The following is a 12,992-nucleotide window of genomic DNA, read 5'->3' as shown; positions in this document are numbered from 1 at the left end:
TTATTTTTAGTCATTCAAACAAAGGTTGCAATCAAGTAGAACATTAGAGGAGCTGTGCCCTCTTGATGTTCTATTCTCACTCAGGGCACAACTTAGTTTGTGATCATGCATTTAATTAAAATGCAGAAATTAGCCTTGGCATTATCTTGTGTACAATCTAGTTAGAAAATTTGTAAAAAGCTTTATGGGAATTACAAAGTAACCTCTTTAAATGAATGAAATTTAGGATAGTAGCCTCTATAGTAATGATGGGTTATATATAACTAGCACCTGTTTTACTAATGTGTTAAAAGCTTGCTTCATTTCAGAGCATTCTACTTTCTAAATATTACTCCTGTGGTTTTGTCACAAGGTTTCTATCAATAATAGTTCAAGCACATTTATAAATATAGCCATGTGCAAAATATCATGTGCAAAATATTCATTAAACAAAAGAAGAATAAAGGAAACCCAGTGATTATGGACCTAAGCATTTCATGAGATTTCTAACTGTATCTTTAATCAGACCAAGAATATTAAAATAACTGCAGTTTTGTTTTATCATTCATTACAAAAATGATTAAATATTTTTAATAATTGTTTCTATTAAGCCATTGTATTAGATTTCAAACAATTTACATTTGATACGAAATATTGCTGGGATTTTGCTTTAAGCATTTATTGAAACATATACTGGAAGCATTTTCTGCAAGATTCCACAACCTGTAGCAAAATTTGATCCACATTATTGATCAGACTTAGTTATGGAACAGGACTTTCAATTTGAATGTCTTTGGTAGATCTGTAAAATCAGATGTGGATAGAACTAAAGGGGCAACATTTCTTGGTAAAATATTTGAACTTCAGTAACAAGTACTGCTCTTTGAGATTGTTTTTGTCACCCTGGCATTATTTTGTGTACAATCTGATTAGGAAATTTATGAAAGCTTTATAGTATGGGCATCCATCCATCCACGTATTAATGTATTTATTATCCACTATGTGACACATCAAGCTATGAAGATGAATAAAATAGCTACCAGTGATAATAATTGACACTTGCCAAAGATTTGTTTTGTGTCAGGAACTTCTTTAAGCATTTTATGTACAATAATATATCCAATCCAAAACTACTATATAAGGCAGATACTATCATTAAGTCTATTTTAAGTAAGGAAACTAAGAAAAGGAGATGTGAAATGACTTATCCGGGCTTCCCTGAGTGAAAAGTAGGTAAGATTCACATTTAGCAGAACTCTGAGTAAGAATGCTTTTAATTATTAAGCTCTTCTTTCTCTAAGACAGACAAAGCCCTAAAAGTTATTTTCTAAATTATATAAACTTCTAAATTCATCTAGTAAGAAATAACATACAAGTAGATAATTACAGCTAACTCTAATAATGTTGATCATAAGAAAGTGCTAGAGGTTTAGATAAGGTACAAAAACCAAAATCAGGTATATCTTTCCAAGAGTATGATCTCACCTAGCAAGGATTCTCTTATATATATATATATAAAAGACAGCTATTGAATTAGCAACCAACTCTTATGACACTAAAAATAAAGTAATAGGAGCCTAAATCACCATTTCAAGATCTCTTATCGAAGGGATATAAATGCATTAGTTTCTTTTTTGCTTTCTATCATGACTTTTCTCTTACACTTTGATATTTACTTTAGCTTGTCTGTCAAAGTGAACATACAGTAATATTCAGACTCAGTTATTAATCCTACTTGATTGGTTATTTCACAATTTACTATTATCACTGCTTCTTCATTTCTTAATAGAATTTAGCTATTATATGATTTAACACTTTTGTTACACTCTTGCTACTATTATCTGAAGAAATTAAATATGCCAATAACATATCTTGTTCTTTAAGGGCATCATTACTTCTGGAAGAATCACCCTGAAGCTGAATCTGTTTGGTAATCATTCACTGGATTCCATTTAAGGCTGAAGTTTTGGTTGTTGTTTAACTCTGCAGCACATTGGGTCATGTAAAATGTCTATCAATCCTACTTGCAAGCAAAAGAGGAAAAAATGAACAGAATTGTATGGAAAGACATTAATAGCAATGAAGCAGTGATTACACACAGAAAATAAAACACTAAGGGAAACATTTATACCATAAAACGTGGCAACAAACTCTTCCAATGTGCATTACTCTTAAAGAAAAAACATTTTTGTATTTTTTTGAAGTTTAATACTCAGTTTTACAAATGTAGATACATACTTCTTTTATGTAACAAATGATGTAAAGAAATCTGAATTATCTATGAGTCACATAGAAAGTTAGATTTTTAAAATCAAGCTCTCACTTTTTCTATATGCATAGATTCAATGAATTTATATCACTTTGTTATTGAAATTTGGGTTAATTAGCCTATCCTTGTACATATACATGCTCAATGCAACCTCTCCAATTTTAATTGTCATGCAATTACATTATTATTTACTCTTAATACAACTAGAACTATCTGTAAAATTTCCTTGAAAAGAAAGTGTTCAGTTTTAACAAAAGTACATTAAAATGGATTCTACTGCTGAAAGACAACTAAGTTATTTTGTTCTAGAAAAGTATTGACTCACAACTAGTAGAAATATTTAACTTGTGGCTGGAAAACCAATTTATTGCAGAAAGAGAACCATGATCTCCCCTGCTCCCCAGATGCATGAGAATCATCATTTCTTTAAAAATAATGAATTATAAGTACATATGAAATATGATTCTGTAAGTAGAGCTCATATATACGTTGTAAGAGTGACCAGGTACAACATCTGAAAAATTCTGCTTCCTCTGCTGAGATGTATCCAGTAACTCTGGTTCTGTCTTTTGTTTAAAGTTGTAGATTAAACTCTTTCTCAGTCAATCCAGACACAGTCCTGCTTTCATACCTTTTCTCTAGCTCTCCTTCTGCCTGGGAAAGATTTTTTTCCAGATGTTCGTTTGGCCAAGTATATCATCCTTGAAGTCTTTCTCAATTTTCACTTTACCTGCTCACTGTCCCCCTGGCGTCCACCAAACCTGCATCCTGCTGCCCCATTCCTATAATCTACTTCCTGTACTCTAATTTTTCCTTTTTTCCGCAGCACCTATCATGAAACTTCTAGATTTAGCAAATAAAAATACAGAGTAGCAGGTTATATTTAAATTTGGATAAACCATGGATAATTTTTGTTGTTGTAAGTATGTCCTAGGCACTATTGGGACAGAGGGGGATACTTACACTAAAATGTTCTCTGTTGTTCATCTAAAATTCAAATTTATTTTTATAAATTTGGGTACCTTGCATTATATCTGGTAGCTGTAACTTACCACCTTCTACATGTTGTGGAATCCACTTATGTTTATTCGTATTGTTTTTCCTCTCTAACAATTTTTATAGATTGTTTCCTTGCTAAAAGAGTACTGAGCTTGAAGAAGATGCTCAATAAATATTTGGAGGAGGAAATGTGCTCTAACAAAGGGAACATAAAGTTCTTGTAAAGATTTTTTGTTTCAAACATAACCTTAATTATATATATATTAGTGTATAGTTGATTCAATTTTTAAATGTCTTCATACTCCATTCATATTTAAGAATAATGAATTCATTTGTGTGAAAATTATTAAATACAATTAAAAGAAAATAAAAACACAATAAAATAAAATGTTGATTTCACTTAATAAAAATCTTTGACCAACTATATTTGAGCTGATGAATGAAAACATAGCACACTACGAGAACAAAGCGGTCTTGCTAGAAGACATAAAATCTCCTTCCAGGGCTAGATATTATATATAAACTTGTTGTTCCTTTAACAAGTTCTGGGAAGACACATGCTGGTGGATTATTGTAATACTAAATTATTAATGCCTTTCATTAAGATACATTTTATTAGTTGAGGATTGCAAGTAAGCAATTGATCTGTGCTGTTTATTAGGATAAATCTATTGTGACTTCTTGTTCAATAAATTTGGCTATTTGCAGAGTAGGATTAAGCAGTGTAATTATTTTTGTTGGTAAGTATCTATAGGGTGTCCTTCAGATTCATTTCCCCCTTAGCAGAATGTAAGATAGATTGTCTTTACTCTCATGGGTCTTGCTCAAGTTGAAATACAATCTCTATTATCTTACGTGTTTAAGAATAGTCAGGAAAAGGAAACATAGCTTAAGTTTGGTATGGTCTGACAGAGTGGGTAGAGGTACAGGCCTCATTAACCTGCATACTTGTAGCATCTGGTCTCTCAAGATGAGTCCCATGAGAATCTAAAATTTTGTTTTGTCAATTCTTTTAATCCAAATTATTTAACCATGATATCTGATCTCAGTGAATTCTTAGCCCAGTGTTTGAGTTGCGTTTATAACAATAAAGTGTGCTCAGTGATGCAGGTTTCTGTGCATACATATGAAAAGTAAGCTACACATTCTGTGAAACTTGTTAAGTCTGGCTTGATAAAAGGATTGATTCTCTGTCCTTGTTCAACCGGCATTACCATTAAGCACATGTGGCAGTAATTCCTCACCATTTGTTTCTCTACAGCTCTTCTCCCATATAATCATATGGTTCAGACACGTAGGAAATACAATTTGGGCACTTTTTAAAGCCAGTAAGAATAGCATGAAGCTCTCTTAAGACTTAAAAAGATCAAAGTTTTGTTAATATATAATAATATATGCTTTACTAGTATAAGCATATAAAATAAAAATAAAATCGTCACTATTCTTTGTCCAAACTCAAAAGTCCCAGCTCTTACAGGATAGCTCTCCTGAAGCACACTGCTGGGCAAATTACTTAGTTTCTTACTTTTTTGAAGCTACAACATAATATTTTCAGAGAAAGGAAAAGGAATTACTAATCTGAATTCCAAGTTTCACCATCAATTTTCCCACTCATTCCAATTAAGATTTCTCTTCTATGTGCTTTAGAAGAATATAATCCAGTTCAAATGCAAATAATACTTTCAGTGGCGAAAGTATCTTTCTCCTCTGAAAGAATATATGAAATTCATCCTGAAAGGTTACAATTTGTATATCAATGCGCAATTATCAAGTCATTGAGGCATGCTGAAGCATTCAACCAGACACTGAGAAAGGTCCTCCTTACAAGGATCACTCAGAAGCCTAAGGCCTAAATATGTTGACTATGAAGAGGTGATGTATTTAATGATATGCTTATCACTTATTACCTAATTTTGGCCTCCCAAATGCCAAAAGAAATCCAAGGTTGTCATTGTTCTGAATGATAGAGGAATGACTCAAATAATCATTAAATTAATAGTAGAGAGATATTTAATTAGGTCCGTTTTGCTTATTTTTGTTGTTGCTATGTCTTTATGAGTACTTTGCCCAGATGAATATCTAAAAGAGTATATTGTACGTACATTAAAATTTGCATGTTATTTCCCTGGATTTGTAGAAAAATGGAATGGGTTCAAGTCTAAACATATATAGTATAAAGGTTAAAGAAAAGGATAATAAAAAAAGAAAAAATATTTTTTCAAAGTTTATCACTGCTAATTTTAATGTCTTTCACCTTCATGATAATGTCTATAGTCTATAAATTCATCTTTAATGACTCTCTCTTTACTATTTTTTAATGTTTTTAGAACAAACAGCACAGGACTCTCTTTCCCTGACAGTCTATTTCTTTATGATATTCGCCAATCTTCTAAACATTCTAATTTTGGTGATCTTTTTCAACCATACAGAAATGCTGGTCTGAATTCTCTCAGCCTCAGTTAAAATCCCATTTCTTTGTATCAAACCTCCAGTGCCTCCACCTCTCTAAAATATTGAGTTGTTGAAAACCTGAACACTGTCTCTTTCCCTTTTTTGTATTTAATTCACATACTTAGGCTTAAATATTTTATAGAAACTAATTATAAATATATTCCTAAATGTTCAAATTTTCACTTTGTTATGTAATTAGACTGTAGCTCTGCCTTTTTAATTCTCAAAGTTATTTAAAAATAGGAACAATAACTTTCTACTATTAGATATATAGCTTACCAACAAATTTCACCAGATTACATATTTTTCTTATGGGATATATTCTGATGTAGAGATATTTGTGTTTAGCAAACTTTGCAATTAAGATAGTGATATGAAGAAGCATTGTAAGCTGTTAGAATTATGTGTGACAGTAATATAAAAGTAATTGATATATGAGTTACAAAATTATGCAGGTTATTTCTTGAAGGGCTAATGGTGATCCCCAGCTTCTATCAGGTGACAGTTTTAATATCTGCCAGTGATATTCATTGTATCTGTAGCAGCTGCTTGATTCTTCCTGCTTAGAGGAAAGATTTCAAAAAATAAAACACTATGAGGTCTCAGGAATACAGGGAAAAAATAAAACAGAGAAAATAAATTTGTAGAAATTTATTTTTATGAATGTATGATATCCATTTTATATTGTCTTATTTATATGATTGAAAGTTAATTTTTTTAATTACACAATTAGTGATAAATCCTTTTTTTTTTCAGATTGGAGGTGGGATGTGATTGGAGGGACCTACTTAGTCTAGATGATCTGATTTACCGTAATCAGATAGCTGTGTGTTTACTGTATGGCTGACTCTCACATAAGTATTTCCACCCTGTACCTATAAAAGATGATTGATTTAAATCAGTACAAGTCATCCAACCTTGGAAAATCGATATTTTCATGTCCTACCAGTTCATTTTATTTACAAATGTTGTTCCAAAGTTAATAATATTTTTCTGACCCCATTTAATCTGTAAGTTGCTTAGACTCATCATGTAATCAGATATTTTTTATGAACTGATTAAAGGAATAGTATGACAATATTGTTTCTATTTATTAACTCCCTTATGAGATGCCTCTATAAACTAGCTATTAATCTTTACACATCCCTGGCTTTATATCCTCCAGACATTTATTGTCTGCGAAAATCCACAAATATAACAAACAAATGCCCTCCTCCAACTGCAGCTCTGGCTGTCTCATTCACACTGCAATGCACTTCAAGTATGAGGTTTCTTTTTCTTTAAGTTATTTAAAAATTTCCAGGTACTTCCTTTTCAACTGTGCAACTTCTGATTCCTTGTTGCTCTATGAAATTGGATGCTGTGAACCACTAGCATGAGCCCATCCTCTGACCTTTATTCTGGAATCACATTTCTAACGGTTTTTGGAAATCAATCCCAGAATCATGCATTATTCCTTTCAATAACATATCCTCAAAATGGAGCTCATTATCTTTCCTCTTTAATGTTTTTTCCTTTTTAATGGTGCATTCACTCAGAAAAACATTTGCACCAGAAACACTTCTGTTAATATAACCATCAATACGTTTTTCCTCACTACTATTTACTGAATTGTTTTCATGTCATAAAAGCTGCAGATGTGATGGTATCATTTCTAGTCTAATGACTTGTTCTTGGCAATTTGCATTCACATTTTTAATTTATGCTTGACCCTATTGGTTATTTGGCTTTGTATACATTAGGGCAGGAATTGAATCTAAGAAACTATACAGATGATTATTAAAGAATATATTATACCTATCCTGATGGCACTGTTTTACTTTGAAATATCTTTAATGAATCTTTTCTCTATAATATTTATATTGCATTTGAAATTGCTCCTTCTTGAAGCCCCCAACATGTATTCACAATCCTACTATTTTCTACATTAATGAAGAGAGTGCTGTATCAAAGAACAGACTTTAAACTAATAATATAAGAAGAGTTAGAAAGAGTTTTTTTACCACTAAGGTTTAGTAGTAGGGTCAATGCCCAAAGTTGTCCTTTATAATTTATCAAAAAATGAAAATTTTTAAAAAGGAAGAAATTGTACTTTATGTTATAAAATTAAACATAAAGGAAATTATGAGCTATTTATTAAATTATTAGTTAAATTATTTAATGAAGCTACTTCATTTTATTTAACTGGAATTACCAAAGAAATAAAAAGTTTTAAGAAAACTTATTTATAAAACTGAAGTTTTAGGTATATTACTTATAACATACATTGTGTTTTTTCTTCATCACATGATGTTTTCCTTTTCAGAATAGAATTAATGTATTTGAAGACAGGTGTAATAGAAATTCGAAATGGTATTTACAAAATACATAGAATTTGAGAGAGAACTTTGATATAATACGAAAAAGAATGTGGTATTTTCCCAGAGTTGATAAAAGAAGGATAAAGCTTTTAGAAAATGCCTATTTAATTCATTTTATGAAACACTTCATAATAAAACACTATACGACTTTATAAAAGTTATAACTTGAATGAATGCTGAACATTTCACATCTACAATCTTAACTGTACATGCCTGATTTGTGAAGGCTGTGAAACTTGTACCTATACGACATTGTGAAGTTAAGGATAAAAAGAAATTCTTATTAGTTAACACATAACTTATTATTATTTATGGGAAGTAGAATTTTGAAAATTACATTGAAGTTTCTTTTACTCATCATTAGAACGTCTCTTTGACTGTGAATCTGCCAAGGTTCACATTGGTCAAAGAATGATTAAGCTGTTTGCGTCACAGTAACTCAAATTAACAAAAGAGTACAACCTTTTAAAGCTCACATAATGACAATTTGAATCAGAGAAAACAGGTATTTTTGTGAAAGACAATATTATAGTTCACTTACTTCTATTTACATATTGTTTTTAACTTACTACTCATGCCTTCTTAATAGGTTATTTATTTATTTTTTGCAGTTTTTGGCCAGGGCTGGGTTTGAACCCTCCACCTCTGGTATATGGGGCTGGCGCCCTACTCCTTTGAGCCACAGGTGCCGCCTAATAGGTTATTTATTTATATCTGTTCACTTAACAAATTGTGTGTGTATGTGTGTATGGAAAATATTGCTCACAAGTAGGCAGTTTTCTTTGTCAATATTATAACAGAATTTGATTTAAAAGAAAAGCTATAATTGTGCAAATGAGTCAGTACTTCAGGAAAACATAAATGGACTAGAGAAAAAAATAAATTTAAAAAATTGGAGGTGGGACACAATTCTAAGAGGAACTTTAACAAATGTAATCAGTGTAATCTAAATTCTTTGTACGCGCAATGAATCTCAAATTAAAAAAATTGTAATTTTTTTTTAATTGAGCAGTAGTTATTCTAACTGCACCTTCAACAAAAGTTGTTATTTCTTGTAAAAATAGTGTGAAAAAAATAAACCTGGTCCAGAATAGAAGAGCATATAACAATGAGAAAAGAATAGCACAGTGAAGTACAGAATCAGACATGACTGGTTAAGCCATCACTGCCATCAAAGTGACCACTGACCAGTATCTGTCGTATGTATGTCAGTAAACGAGGAAAAAATGAGAAGAGTTAGCATTCCTTCATCAATGGTTTGGCCAATGAAATTATTGATGGTGTTTTCACCTAGCCAAATGTGCCTTCAAGGACCGAAGAGATAAAACCTATTTTTTCCTCTTATGCTAAATAATAATAATATCCTTCATTTTTTAATGCTTCCAATGTGCATGCCACAGCCTGGTAATGATTTGTATGTAGTATTGCATAGTTTTCACTGCAAAACAACAAAGTATATACTATTTTATTTCTGTTTTCTACATGAGGAAACTAAGCTAATGGTTAAAATTTCAGTAATTTATTGAAGCTATGCAGATATCACAAAATATCTAATTCTAATTTTGTATTACTTTATTTTCTTTATTCCCAGAGATGTCTTTTGATCTTATATATTTGGTATAGAATGATAGAGAAGACTTGGTTACTATCTTCACTTAGACTTACATTCTAGGGAGAAAGGCAGACAGTTGAACAGTGTGGAAGAGTAAATTGTAGTTAGAACGGGGAGAGAGGGAACCGAGAGCACCAGTGGGAAACAAAGGAGTCAGATTCCCTGAATAACTGATTTTTAAATTGAGACATAAAGTTGATCTGGTTTAAGAAAGGAATGTGGAAAGAAGAGTGGTTTGAACAGAAAGTACAGAATCTGTGAAGGGACTAAGGCAAGAAAATTAATGATGTAGTAAAAGACAAAAAATAAATTCATTTGGACTAGATCCTCAAGTTTGCAGGGGAAAGGAGGAATCGTGTCCTGGAGGATCTCCATACTGTTTGCTGAAAGTAGGCATTTTATGGTAATTTTAGGATTTTGAAGAATTTAAGTTTATAGATTTTAAATGGACAACGCTCCGGAGAATAAATTGAAGAGCAATAGAACTTCAAGCCTGAGGAAGCTGCTGTAGGGCTCCAGGCAGGAGAGAGTCTGTCTTGGACTGTGGACACACAAACTGGAATGGAAGAGAGAAGATTCTAGTATTAGAATTAGAAAGAAATAGAAAACAAATTATCACACCTTCATGATTCACTGGGTGTGTGAATTGATTGAGAAGGAGATTTTAAAAACAGTCCCAGGTCTCCAACTGTAAGGTAAATTTCAACTACTGAGAATTGTTTTCTTGTGCTATCTCCATAAAACGAAACCATGTGGCTACAGCAGACATTGTGAAAACAAAGTTTGAGTAAATGGGTGACCCGTGGTCCTTATTACTAAGAAAGGTAAGACAGATGGAAATGAGTTAGGTATTACAGTGACTGTGGACATTTTTGGAGTTTGATTTAAGGGAAGTGAATACATAATATATTTAATTCATGCTTAATGAGATAATTGATATGATTTGCAGTCACTTCTATGTATAGTTAATTTATTCACAAACACTATATCCTACACATATAGTGCATGATTGGCTTCCACTGTCTTTGTTGACATATCCAAGGTCATAACACATACGTACAAGGCCAGCACTCAGGTCACAATTTGAATGTGCATAATGATACTTGAAGTATGTCAGTTGTGTAAAGAAACAATATTTCAAAAGTAGAGCTAGAAATTAGTTTATGGGAAATTCTTCCAAATCTTACAAATTATCTATAAGAGAAACCTATGGAGAGCTCACCCGAAATTTGACAACAGTGTACTTTCCATGGTATTTCTAATGACAAGTTATGAAATTGATAGAAACTTTTGTAAGCTAATGACAGTAAAATAAAAATTGATCAAATATTCAAGTCAAAAGACTGGATTAACTTTCTTTTCTCTCTGTAAAAATAATGATTAAAAAGATGATTCAAGTGGCTATAGCCGAAACAAATGTAGAGGAAATAGATATTATAGAATTATGTCAGTCATTAGTTATAAAAACATTGTGTTAGTGTTTTAATTAATTGATGTTTTATGAACTTAATAAGCTTTTTAAAAGTTGTGATGTGTGGGTGGTGCCTGTGGCTCAAAGGAGTAGGGTACTGGCCCCATGTACCAGAGGTGGTGGGTTCAAACCCAGCCCTGGCCAAAAACTGCAAAAAAATGAGGAAAAAAAAGTTATTTAAAATTTGTGGTGTTATAAATTATTTCACATTTTAAGGAAATATTAATTTTATCTTTGATTTTCGCATTTCCAGTGTTATATTCTTTCCTTTAATAAACGTCCACTAAACATTAATAAACCAGAGCCCACAACACTGAGATCTCACCCTGGCAGCAACCGATGACAAAACCCCCTCTGTAAAGGAATACCTGGACGGAGATTGAATTGTGACAGGCTGGGCACTTTCCTTAACAGTGCAACTGGGCAAATAAAACTGTTACTGGGATCTTACATTAACAAGAGATCCGGTTGTTCCAGTTCAAGGATATAGTGCTTTCTATAAAATGTGCTAGATTGCTTAAAATGTAACGAAGAGGAGAGATCCTTTAAATTATAGGTCTGAATGACCTGAAGATGCGATTTACTATTAATAAAGAAGTATAGAAACTCTGGATTAGAAGTTCTTTAACTTCAGTGTGCCTTAAGATTGCCTAAAAATGTTTATAAAATTCTGATTCTGTGACCTACCACTAAAGATGGTAACTAGGAAACAGAAATTGCTATTGTTTATTGCCATATTCCAAGGATTCTGATGGAGTGGATGTTGAAACTATCTCTGTTAACTCTGGATTTTGAGACAATAAGGATTTCCATGATGCAATTGACTTGGCGTGGCTTCCTTCAAATCATTTCAACTCTGCTTTTGAGGCGCTAGGGAGATGGACACATACAGTGAAACATCATTGCTAATCAGGAAATGTCCTTTGAAGATAAAAAGACTGTTAATATTATTAGATATTGTACTATACAACAATATATAATAATGAGAGGTTTTCTGTCACATGTCAACATGAATGGTTTTTACTTAGAAACCTCAAAAGTTAGCAGTAGTGATACAAAGGAAGGAAAGAGTAACTTACATACCAATCATTGACTAATTTAAATGATTTAAAATAAATACATGTCCATAAAGTTTATGTATGATTTAAAATAGTTTTAAATTTTAAAATATTTAAATAGTCTTAAATTTTAAATTGCACATAAACTTTATGGAGACTTACATTAGGTGGGGATTGCATGCTTTGAAGAGGTCATCTCAGAATTCATATCCTTATTCAAAATTAATTTTTCAAAATACTACGCCTACAACAAATATCTTAAAATTGACTTAAGAACTTTTGTCATATAATCTGAAATTAAATTTACTGAGGCATAGTTTATATTGTCAAATTATTTTGAATATAAAAAGGGGTAACATTTTTCATCCTGAAAGTACAGATTAATTTCTTTCTTTTTTTTTGGAAATTAACAAAACTAATTTAGAGCAAATTTGGATAAGTAGGTAGAAGTAAGTTTCTCAAGAACAAGATAATGCTATTAAGTAAGGAAGTGAAGTTATTTCAATGAAGCTAAGCTCTTAAATGTTCACTGAAAGGACATTTCAAAAGAAAAGCGTTAAACCTTTAACACTCCTATGCATTTTAAAGACGCACTTAACTAATGCCCAGATTTCTAGATGAGGTAAATCAGGACCCAAGTGCTGAAGTCACTTGCCCAGGAGAAAGCATGAGAGATTGGTTTGGAACCCAGTGTCTCGCCCCCTAACTTACACAGCTTTACTTTTTCTTTTCAGTTACACCAAAATTTCATGTGGTGAGATGAATTAAACTGTTGATTTTTAAATTTATATGA

At 31.8% G+C, this 12,992-nt stretch overlaps 1 protein-coding gene across 1 annotated transcript in view; it reads left to right on the top strand.

Annotated features, from left to right (window-relative positions):
- LOC100949794 (low-density lipoprotein receptor-related protein 1B-like) overlaps window positions 1-12,992 on the top strand; it is a gene marked incomplete at its 3' end in the record, with an annotated part of 1,553,965 nt that overhangs the window by 287,878 nt on the left and 1,253,095 nt on the right. The gene's annotated exons all lie outside the window — the stretch shown is intronic.

Source organism: Otolemur garnettii, unplaced genomic scaffold (genome assembly GCF_000181295.1).
Source record: "Otolemur garnettii isolate 467f Iridium unplaced genomic scaffold, OtoGar3 scaffold00064, whole genome shotgun sequence".
Lineage (NCBI taxonomy): Eukaryota > Metazoa > Chordata > Mammalia > Primates > Galagidae > Otolemur > Otolemur garnettii.
The sequence above is the reverse complement of the archived record's forward strand: the minus strand, read 5'-3'. Positions and strand labels throughout refer to the sequence as shown.